The sequence below is a fragment of the Acomys russatus genome, chromosome 25 (genome assembly GCF_903995435.1).
Source record: "Acomys russatus chromosome 25, mAcoRus1.1, whole genome shotgun sequence".
NCBI lineage: Eukaryota > Metazoa > Chordata > Mammalia > Rodentia > Muridae > Acomys > Acomys russatus.
The window spans coordinates 36267601-36279139 of NC_067161.1; the positions used below are offsets into that span (position 1 = coordinate 36267601).

At 50.2% G+C, this 11539-nt stretch overlaps 1 protein-coding gene across 1 annotated transcript in view; it reads right to left on the reverse strand.

Moving 5' to 3' along the window:
- Window positions 1-11404, reverse strand: part of Fat2 (FAT atypical cadherin 2) — an 80259-nt gene extending 68855 nt beyond the window's left edge. Inside the window, exon 1 of the mRNA XM_051168183.1 lies at window positions 11274-11404. The gene's annotated coding sequence lies outside the window, so the exon portion shown is untranslated. The remainder of the gene's footprint in view (window positions 1-11273) is intronic.
- Window positions 11405-11539: the final 135 nt, after the last annotated feature.

An 11539-nucleotide genomic window follows, 5' to 3' on the forward strand; every position in this document is an offset into this window, starting at 1 on the left:
TGAGACCCTATCTAGAAATAAAAAGTAAAAAGTGAACTGATGTGTAGCTCAGGGTTTGAGTGCTTGTGAGCACACACAAGGTTTTAGGCTCACTCCCCAGGGCCCCATCCCAACACACACACAAATTATAAACTTGAAAATTACTAGGAATAGATTTTATATGTTCTCACTGCAAAAACATGTCATGTGATAAATAGCCTCATTTATTTTTATTGATTTTTTTTTTAATTAGGACTAAGGATGTATCTCAGTGCAAGAGTGCTTGCCTGGCATACAAAAAGCTCCACATTTGACCCCATAGCCACAGAATTATTTTTTTAAAGTAGAAAACAGAAATGTGTGTGTGTGTGTGTGTGTGTGTGTGTGTGTGTGTGTGTGTGTGTATTACAAAATAGATACAAAATGAGAATTAGGGAGATGGTTCAGCAGGCAAAATGCTTGCCTTCCAAATGTGAGGACCTGAGTTTGGATCCCCAACACCCACATAAATGTTGGGTGGATGTGAAAGCCCACCTGGAATTCAGTGGATTGGAGGTGGATATGGGATCCTTGGAGCAGGCTGGCTATTAAGGTCTCTGGGTTAGCAAGCTCTGGGTTCAAGTGAGAGACTGTCTCAGTATGTAAGGTGGAGAGCCACAGCATCTACATCTGGCCTCCATGTCCACACACAGAGATGTGCATGTGTACCCACACACATGTGAACACTCAGTGACTAGTGTACACAGTTGTGTGTGTGCATGTGGGCACACACACACACACACACTCATACAGGACGTAAGCTGAACTCTCCTCAGGTAACTGTTCTGCAGCTTGGTGTCAACGACTCACATTGAATATTGTTCACATGAGTGATTTAGTAATGATAGTTCTGAATACTGTCTTTTGCTATTATAAACTGTTGTGAAGACTGTCCTAAAGAGATTGGAAAGAGTGGCCCTCTTTTCCCTGCCACCCCAAGCCTCAGTTTTCCCACTTAACCACCGGGGGATTTGGGGGCCTGAAGGACTTAGTGTGGAAAACATTTGGCAAGACGCCAGGCAGGACGCTGAAGTGACTGACAGGCTGAAGTCAGTACTATCACAGTACAAGTTCAAAAATTTGTGGAATGCAGGAATTCTCTGCATGTCATGGCCATCAGTGTGCCCGAGAGCCCTTTGTTTGGGCAGTCACACACACACACACACATACACACACATACACACACACACACACACACACACACACACACACACACTGGCAGATCTGTGACACTCCTCTCTTTGCAGTCATTTGTTTCAAAGTGGAAGAAGCAGCCTTAGGGTTCCAAGAGGGGAAAGAAAAGAAAGAGTAGGGAAAGAGAAGGTGCCACACATGGGCTGGGCAGGGGCGGGGGGTCTCAGCTCCTTGCCAAGCATGAGCACAGCTCCGAATTCCACACTCAGCATGGAAAAAAAGGAACAGGGGAGCGGGAGGAAGAAGACAGGAAAAGAGGAAGAGAGGCAGGATGGGGGAAAGGGAAGGAGGGAGAGAGGGAGGGAAGGAGAAAAAGAGGGTAAGAAAGAAGAGGGGGATGGAAGAGGGGAAGAGGAAGAAGAGGGGGAAAGGAGGGAGGGGAGAAGAGGAGAGAGGAGGGAAGGGCAGGGAAGGGGAGATGGAGATAATACTTTGGCTACCCAGATGTCTCCTGGTGATGGCCTCCTGACCCTGTGTGTTCTCCATGGCTGTGCAGGGTGCCCTCTCTGGTCCATTTCCATCACCTATAAATGAGCTCACACAGTCTAATGGCCCTGTGTATCCAGAGTTTCCTGCTCTGGGGCCATCAGCTCCTCCACCTCACCCAGACACGGGAAATGGATACTCTGTCTTATCCTTGGTCCTTGCTCACAAGCCCCTCAATGTTGTGGCCACCCCTTCCAGGTTCTACCTCCAGCTCTGGCACAGGATGATGTTCTGGGTAGGGCTAGAAAGTATACCATAGTGGTCACATACAGACTTGAGTCCTGCCTTCGCTTGTTGGTGACTTTCAGCCAATGAGGAGACCTGACTGAGCCATGATCATTTTACACATCAACCAGGAAACAAGGAGCAGGCTGTTAGGGGACCAAAGCAGGATGAAATGTGGACAGCACAGTGCCACTCCTGGGACCTTCATGAGATCATTATTACAACCCCAGTGACATGGTCGTCATCGGAGGGGTTGAGTGATGCCTGGGCAGAGTACCTCATTCTGTATATGCCAGCATCCGTCTGAAATAGGATGAACTAGCCCCTATTTTCCTACCTCCCAAGCCACCGCTAGTGATGCACTGAGGACCAGCAGAGTGTGGAGACATGCAGTTCTCGGAGGCAGATGACATTAACTGAACATTTACTATGAGCTAGAACTGTGGTGAGCACGTAGCACACTTTAGCTCCAGCAAGCCCTGGAGTTTAGCTTCGTTCAGGAAAAGGCATGGCTGAGGGCCGGAGGACGGCTGGCTCAGCAGGCAAAGGTGCTTGTTGCCAAGCCTGGCAACCTGAGTTTCATCCCAAGAATCCACACCCTTGGAAGAAGAGAACTGACTTCTGCGAGTTGTCCTCTGACCTCCACATGCATGCAGTGGTGCGTGTGTCTACACACAGACACACAAAAGCCGCTGATGGGATTCACATAGGTGACCCACCTTTCCGATCTCACAGCCAAGCTAGGAGTAAAACGCACATTGCCTATGTATCTAACAGTTGCCTGGCCTGTCTGTTCATGCCCATAGCTTGGAAAGAGCCACCAGGAAGGGAGAGGTTCTGTGGTTCCTCCCCCTCAGCAGGGATCCTAAAACCATGGGACTGCTCACACCAGCAGATTCTCAACCAAGGCTTCATGTCCAATTCTCCCATGAGCTCCCTTCTCTCCAGCCTGGCCCTTCCCAGCCTTCTGTCCATCTGTCCTGTCCCTCCCCTGAGTAGGGCAGCTTAGGACTGAGCCAGGCAGGCAGGCAGGTCACAGCAGGTAAAGAGAGCAGTCTTCTAACAATGAGGAAAAACTGCACACAGGGCCAGCAGCCCTGGTGAGTGAGGGGTGACTTTGGAGCATCCTCTGTTGGCCCAAAGGTGCTGGGCCCCCAACTACACCCCTCTGTACATCCTAATTTCCCTTATCCACCTTAAATGTACATTCTTTCTGGTCATCTGCAGACACAGGACTCAACAGATCTGCCCAGCAGCCTGTGCTCTGTGAAGCAGGCTGCTGTAGCAACCAAGGGTTAAAACATAAATATCCCAGCCCCACCCCAGATCTATTGACTCAAGATCCTCAGGGGTGGGGCTCAGGAATAGGAGTCCAACAAGTTTCCTGGGTGATTTTGGGGTGACTGGCATTAAGGATCTACTAAACAAGACACATGGCTCCTTTTTAAAAGGGTCTTCCTTTGTGCTGTGCCTCATCTGAGAGACCAGATCCCCCATAGGGCCTTGGCAAAGTGGTGATAATGCAGAAATACTTCAGTCTTTGAGGTTAGACAAGAGATTTGAGTGTTGGAAACCACAGCCTTTGGTTTTGAGAAGCATGATTGGGCAGGGGCATGGGCTGGGGTTGCTCAAGTGGGAACATATCTTCTCTACTGATGATCTTCTGGATGCTCTTGGGGGGCATAGGACCTTGGCAAAGCAGACACTTGAATGGATCACTCAAAAGAGTAGCTGGGTGAGGGAAAACAACCAACCTCACACATATGAAGTTCACCTGGCTTCTGAGCTTGTACCTGTCACATCCGTCTGTGTTCAGGCCCCAGGGGCAGTTGGTTACTTCCCCGAGGCAGAGTCTGTCCACCCTCAGTCAGTCCCAGGCCATGAACCATGCAATAAATAGAACCTGAAAACGGAAGGCCTCTGTGCATGAGTGCATGGTGCACAGCCCAACAGAAACATGAGCAAGTCTTCACTTATGAGTCTTCACAGGACCAGCACAGATCATCATCATCATCATCACCACCACCACCACCACCACCACCATCATCATCACCACCGCCACCACCATCATCACCATCATCATCATTGTCATTGTCATCTCCATCAAACAGTCCAAAGAACCAGAGCCCAGTGCTTAAGTCAACTGGGGTATACTTGTGTAATGGAGTACTAGGCAGCAAAGTAGGGGAACTGCTATTCTAGGTAACAGTACAGATGGGTCTTGTTCATGATGTGGAGCTGTGTGTGTGTGTGTGTGTGTGTGTGCGCGCGCACCTTGTGCTACAACTAGTGTATAAAAATTAAAATAGGCATTGAAAATATGAGCTAAGATTAAGATAAAGTTACTCTCAGAGGTGTGGGGGCAGCTGGTGACTGAGTGGCATGCAAAGGGAGGATTCTGGGTGGAAGATGAGTTCAGTTTATCTTGGAGTTGGTTAGTTTTCACTGAACTGTTTATGACTTGGCTCATTAGAAAGGTTTTTTTCAGACCCTAGTAAGGATTTCAAATAAGGAAGCCATGTAAGTGACGACAGCAGTCCCACTGGGTATTGGTCACCTGAGGGTTCCTAAGTTGAGCATCTTGGACTCTTCCTACCCCTAGGAACTAGGAAGGAGGTGATTCCTAAAATCAAGCTGTACGGGAACCGTGCCAGGCAAGACAGGGCTGTGGAAACCAGTATCCCACAGTGCCATCCATGCCCAGAGCTTCCAGCCCGCGAAAATCTACTTCCTTTGCCACACTTCACTCTTATACACTTAGAACTGGCAGCTTTTTCTAACTATCTGGTGAGCTCAACTCTGAGCCAGGGGCCACAGAACAGGATGGTCACAGCAAAGAACCTCAAAGGTCAAGTTTAGTTTAGCAGCTTCCAATAAACTCACGGGGCCTCCCCCATCATTAGCGCTGTGACTGGAGTGCATCATCTGAGAAGGGAGGTGTCGCTGCTCAGAGGTGGCCAGCTGAATATGGGTCATGTGCTACAAAGCGGCAGCTAAGCATGGCAGGCGATCTTAGGAGGGCTCCTGGGGGCTGTGACATCTGCTTTAGGCTCCAGTTGGCCTCCGGTCCCTTTTACTTTATGAAAACTCAGCAACTACGGCACAGGGTTAGTGCGCTCTCTTTGAAAGTTTACGCAAAGAACTTAAAAGGTTATATTAGACACTGGCCAGGCTCTGTGCCGGGACTTGATACAGGGGTCCTGCAGGGCCAGGGTATTAGTCTGAATCTAAGGGTCTGAGATCCTGAGGGTTGAATCAGTTCCCAAAACTTCAGGACCTCCTCTTCGCCTATAGCGGCTGACACATGTTCAATTAGCACAGGCTAGTGACTCTGTTACCTGTAACATGTGAGTGTTACCTGTAACGTGGCGGGTAGTGTGCACCCTCTGTTGAGGTGAAAGTGGATGTCCTGGACTACAGATAGACAGTGACGATCAGCCCAAAAAGCGGCTGCAGAACTCACACATACAGACCTCCCTGACCTCTCTGTTTCCCCAGCTGACCTCTCAGGGGTCCAGAGCAATACAGTTCAGGACCCTTGGGTCCCAAATGTGTTGGGAGGACCGGAGGGAGGGCATAGACAGCAGCTCTGATTCCAGGCACGTGAATACATGCAAGTCAACACACTCCCGCAAGCTGACGTTATCCCACACTGGCATGTACCATCCTGCTCAGCCTAGCCGTGGGCATGGGAGACCAGGGGAGCTGCTGCTGCAGCTGCTTCTGCTGCTGCTGCAATGGCTCCCACTGGGCCTGCTGGGGAAGAGCACTGCTGTACTCTGGCCACACTGGTGGCCTTGCACAGGCTGTCATGACCTCAGAACTAGGAAGAACACTGAGAGAGAGGGAGGCAAGAAGCAGCTGCTGTCTTCTGCAAGCTTGAAGCTGCAAAATGTGCAAACTGAATTCTTCTCCACTGCAGATGGAAATAAGTTTAGAGACAGGTGTTGAGTTACCCCATGAGCAATGAAGGCATCTCAAGCCCTGGACTAGCCTATGGGGCGACAGGCCACCTTAACCTTTAATCTAGCCCCTGTCTCAAGTTTGGCTCCCATTCTCAGACCGATGTGCCTAGCAAGACATTGGAACCTAAGTTTCTTCATGTCCTTCCATGCTTATAGAGGGCAAGTTACACATGGCCCTGAGGTATATAATGTCCTTCTGCTTTTAGACTTGTGGGGATGGGACCCAGAAAGATGGCTCAGTGGGTAAAGGCACCTGCCACCAAGCCTGACAACTTAGGTTCAACCCCTAGAGGGAGAGAACTGACTCCTGGCAATTAGCCTTTTAGTACGAGCTGTGCTGTGGGACTCCCTTGACCACACATACAGTAAATAAATACATAAATACATATGTAATGCAAGAATGTGTAGGGAGATCCAGATGGACTGAGCCAGATGGATTTGCTTCCAAAAGAAATCTGGGCCAGAATCTTGAGAAAAGCATGGTTGTTTGTTATTGTTGTTGTTTTGGTTTTTTAAAAACATTTATTTACTTATTATGTATACAGTGCTCTGCCTGCATATACACCGGCAGGCCAGAAAAGGGCATCTGACCACATTATAGATGGTCACGAGCCACCTTGTGGTTGCTGGGAATTGAACTTGGGACCTCTGGAAGAATCATCAGTGCTCTTAACCGCTGAGCCATCTCAGGAGGCATAGTTATTAAAGGCAAAGAATGAGGGGCCTTAACAATGGATATATATGAATGATCCTCTCCCGTCTATATTTAACAAGGCCATGCTCCAGGCATGGTGACCCATACCTGGCATGCCAGTGCTTAGGAGGCTGAAGTGGGAGAGCCAGGAGTCAGAGGCCCGCCTGGGCTACATAGTGAGACTCTGTCTCAAAAACAGTTCTTAAAAGTGTCTTAAGGAGCAAATTGGATGACATGTGTCTATAATCCTAACACTTGCAAGACTGAGGCAGGGGTGGTTGCTGCAAATTTTAAGCCAGTCTGGGCTACACAGTGAGTTCCAGGATGGCCTGAGCTGTAGTGTGAGCGACTGTCTCAACACATAAAAGCAAGCAATCAAACCAAGCTTCATTCCCTTGACAGTCCAGCTTACTCTACCCCCCCAGGACAGCTTCCCAGTGCTCTCCACCAGCAGGAAGGGTTCTACACTGGAAGGCTTCCTGCCGTCTCTGCGTACGCTGCTTTCTCTCTGTGAGATGTGCTCTCCTCTGCCGTTCCCTGTCAACTATGTGAAATCCATAGCTACGTTGTACTGTGTACATACAATGATCCTGCTGGTCTCTGTGCCAGCCTGGCTTTGCCTATGTTTTACTGTCTACCTGGAGATGTTAAAGCATCTGTGTGTGACCTGTCTCTACCAGGTACTGTTATTTTGCTTTATTTGAGTCAGGGTCTCATGTAGCCCAGGCTGGCCTTCCCAACCTTATCAAGTGAGCCTTAGACAACAGAAACTGTGTGACATACAGGGAGAAGTTAACCTTTCTGAGTCTGTTCTCACAGTGAAAACAAAGGTGACAGAAAGAGCCAGGGGAGGGCAACGAGTGTGACCGTGATGATGACGACTGTGTGTGATGGTCTAGCCTGGAGACATGCACCTCTTAGGGCTCAGCAAGCCAGCAGCATCCTCTCCTCCTCATTCACACCTCATGACTTCAAATGGCTTACTGTGGCATGAAAACTGACCCAGGACTTCATTCCACACAGACTATGTGGGTTTAGATAAATGCTGAAATCTATGGTGTCACCTATAAAACAGCGCCAGTAATTCTTCAACAGGGAATTCTGGGAATGCTTGTGACCCTTCTGATTGGACAGTTACAGACATCTGCTCGCTGGGTGGAAAGAGCTATGAAACAGTGAAGGACCCTGTGTGTGCACGTGTGTGTGTGCACGTGTGTGTGTGTGTGCATGCGTGCATGTGTGTGCATGCATGCACATGTGTTAGTGGTGTGGGAAGGGGTCCAACTGATAAGTTTCTGTCCCCTGGAGAGCAGTTTATAATCTAGTGATCAATTTCATTGCTCATCCAGCATGCCTTAGGGGACTTGGGGGGTCAATCCACCATTCCCCAAGAATGGCCTGATGAGAAACAAGCCCTGACTGGCTAAGTCAGAGTGGGGCAAATGAAAGCAAGAGATGTGGTCATCTCAGGCCTTCCCCACTTACTGTGTGACCCTGGTATAGTCACCAGCCTCCCACGCTGAGTCTGTCTCACTCGTGGTCTCTGAGAATACTTGAGCTGCCTGTGATGGTATTAGCTCACAGCCCCTCTCATCTGCAACCAGAATAGAGGCTCTCCCGTATTGCTGGTTTGCACATCATATCCAGAACGCACCATGCTCTGCACAGAGAGCAACACAGTCCCATGACTGACTTTCTAGCAAGAGAGGCAACCCCAAACAATACAGACCTAACAGTGATCAGGCTGGGAGCTACTCAAGATGCCCTGAGATGACACCACCCAGGTGGAAGAGAGAAGAACCATCAGTGGGCCTATGTGTGACTTCATTGAATTCTTAACACCAATTCTCTAAGAAAAGAGGGATATCAGACTGGGTAGACGCCTCAGCCAGTAAAGTGCTTGCCTTGCAAAAATGAGGACGTGAGTTCGATCCTCAGAACCCACATAAGAAACTGGGCTTGGTGCATGTTTTTAATCCCAACACTGGGTAGGTGGAGACCAGCAGATCACTAGGGGCTCACTGGCAAGACAGCCTTGTGTCATGTTAGTGGGGGACCCTGACTCAGAAAACAAGGTGGACGACATCCACGGATGTTCTGGGGCCTGTTCACGCAGGTGCACCCCTGGGGCACACACTCCGCAAACACCCAGGCGCACACAGAGTGGAACCGTGGCTGTCCCCACTTTTCAAATAAAGAGATGGAGATCTTTAGGGAAGCTGAAGCCCCAGTCACACAATTAATATCATTCCGGGTTTAGATTACACCTCTCTCAGTAAAGCTACCTTGGAACAACCACTGTAAATGGAGCCCTTAGCACCACAGTTGGAGCAGTAGAATTCCGTGGTATGCCCTATCTTGGTTGGTATTGGTGACCCCAGGAGTGGTGGAGCTCCCAGAGAGCAAGCCCACCAAGGAGTAGCAGAAGGTCCCAGCCTACAATGATTCCTCCCACCCCTCTGAGGTTCAGCACCTGCTGCTGACCTCTCTCATGAAACCCTGGCTGGCCCAGTGGTGGCTGCTGTCTCAAGCCTACCATCGAAGCCCCCCTCCCCCCACCAGGGGGAGAAGTCATCAGGCAGGAAGTCATCAGAAGAGGCAGGAAGTGAAGAGCAGCCCCACTCCCCAGGACAGGCCTGGAGGAGCCAGGAAGTTCGTCCCACAGAAGTCAGGCCTGGCTGTTAGGTAGTAGCTAGGGGTCAGTGCATGGCTCCCCAGGTCCTGACAGGCAAGATGCTGAGAGTCATAGAATCACAGACAAATTGACTTATTCTAGTTCTTCAGGCTTCCTCATATGACAGATGAGGAAACTGAGGCACAGAGAGAAGAGGCTCATTGCTCTATTCCATCTATTGGACGAGCCAGCATTGGGGATTCAGTATCTTCCTGTGAGAACCTTGGCAGGTTCTCCATACAGAAGCTTCTGGGAACTCTCATACCTGCCTCTTACAGGGCCCTGGCACACTCAGCCAGCAGACCCCTCTTCCTGTCCTGTCTGTCCAATGGGGCCATAGGGCTAATTCGAACACACACACACACACACACACACACACACACACACACACACACACACACACACGTCTTTGTTTATTTTTGGTAGAAGGTCTCATGTAGCCCAAACTAGCCTTGAGCCCCACTATGTAGCCATGGATGACCTTGGACTTCCAATCTCCCTGTTTCTACCTCACTAATGCTGGAATGACAAGCCTGTATCACCGTGACCAGTTCATACAGAACTAGGGGATAGAACCCACGACCTTGTGAGTGCTAGGTAAACACTCTCCACACTGAGCTACATTCCCAGCACCAACTGAGAATGAATCTGCTGCTGAGCCTGATGACCTGGGTTCTATTCCTGGGTCACCACATGGTCAAAGGAAAGAATCCACTCCTGAAACTTGTCCTTTGACTTGGACAGGCATGCTGTGACATGCAAATGCCTGCATACTTACACACACACACACACCACAGAATGTAAAACAATTTTCAAGTAAAATGAATGAATCTTCATGGGCCCCAATACCTTGACTGCATCTGTAGAAATGTCAGCCCAGAGAGACCCAACCCTGTCTCAGGCCACACAGCATAAGAATCACAGAAACATGACAAATGAATTCCTTTTTCACACTGCCACACTGTCTGCTAGGAAAACCAAGAAGACCACACACACATGCTCGACACAAACCCCAACACACAGGAAGAGCTCAGCACATGCCGACTGTGATGGCCAACATCATTATCATGGGCTGACAAATCAGCTCCCCACCTGACTGTGAGGCTGAAGGCTAGAACACTGCAGGTCCCCGGTCTCTCTCTCTCCACCTCCCTTCTCCTTCCTGAGCCCAGACATCGTCTCTAGATCTTGACTGGGGCAGAGGTGGCTTTGAGAACTCCTGGCAAGCCTCAGCCCAGCCCTGCCACTCCCCACACAGGGACGAACACACACCGTCTTTCTCCCACGGAGGGTTGACCTGAGACCGGGTGGCTTTTTCAGCATTCCACTTGGGCTCTCTGGCCTCAGCTCCTGTTCCCCCAAGACATGAGAGCAGAGTTGATCTCTGCAGTCTTCTGAGTCAGCCCTACCTCCAGGGCCTCTCAGACCACCCCCTTTCCCAGTGTTTAGTCACAACATACGTCCCTATTGCAGGAAAGCCAAGGGTCTGGGAGGGCACCCCTAAAGGACTACAGGGCGAAGCATGGGTGACCCTGTTGTCTAACCCCCTCCCAAGTCTTCCCTCCTCCTTACCAGGGAGCTTTATCTGCCATGGAGTTTCTGTGCCCCTCAGACACGTAAGACACTAGCTCCTCGGATCAGTTTACTTTCTAAAACCCCATAGGAAATCTTCACGTAACAGGAAACCTCATCCTTGAAACCCAGGCAAAAGACACAAGTCCAGTCTTTCCTGGGTGCAAATACAGCTTTCCTCTTTCTCCTCAAGTTTAGGATCTCATCCTTTGACGGTCCTGTTGATTAGTGCTCAGGAGCAGGCCGGCCGCATCACTGTCGCTGGCACACCTAGGGAGACTAAGGAGAGAGTCCATGTCCACCCCTCTATGTCTGTCTTGCCAGCTCCTGGTTCCTTCACCACTTCCCAGGAGCTTGTGCCAGCTTGCTCTGAGACCAGGCATTAAAACAAATTCACTTTATAATCCCAGCCCTGACCTCCCAGGCCCTTCTTCCTAGGTCTTACCTGTGCCCCTCAGGTGGGGAGGGTTCCTGCAAGATGGGGGTGCTGGGATGGAGCCCCTGCCCCCCCCCAGGGCCTAGATGAAGGCTCCAAAGGGAGGTACAGGGCACAGAGAAACGGAGCAGGAAGCTCTCAGCACAGCCCCAGCCCAGAGGCTGCTGAGAAAGTTGGAGTAGGTGTGTCCAGGCCCAGGGAGGAGGAGGGAAAAGAGGTGGGAGAAGTGAGGCGGATCATCTGCCTCCTGCCAGCTCTTTGGCTCACTGCTGGGA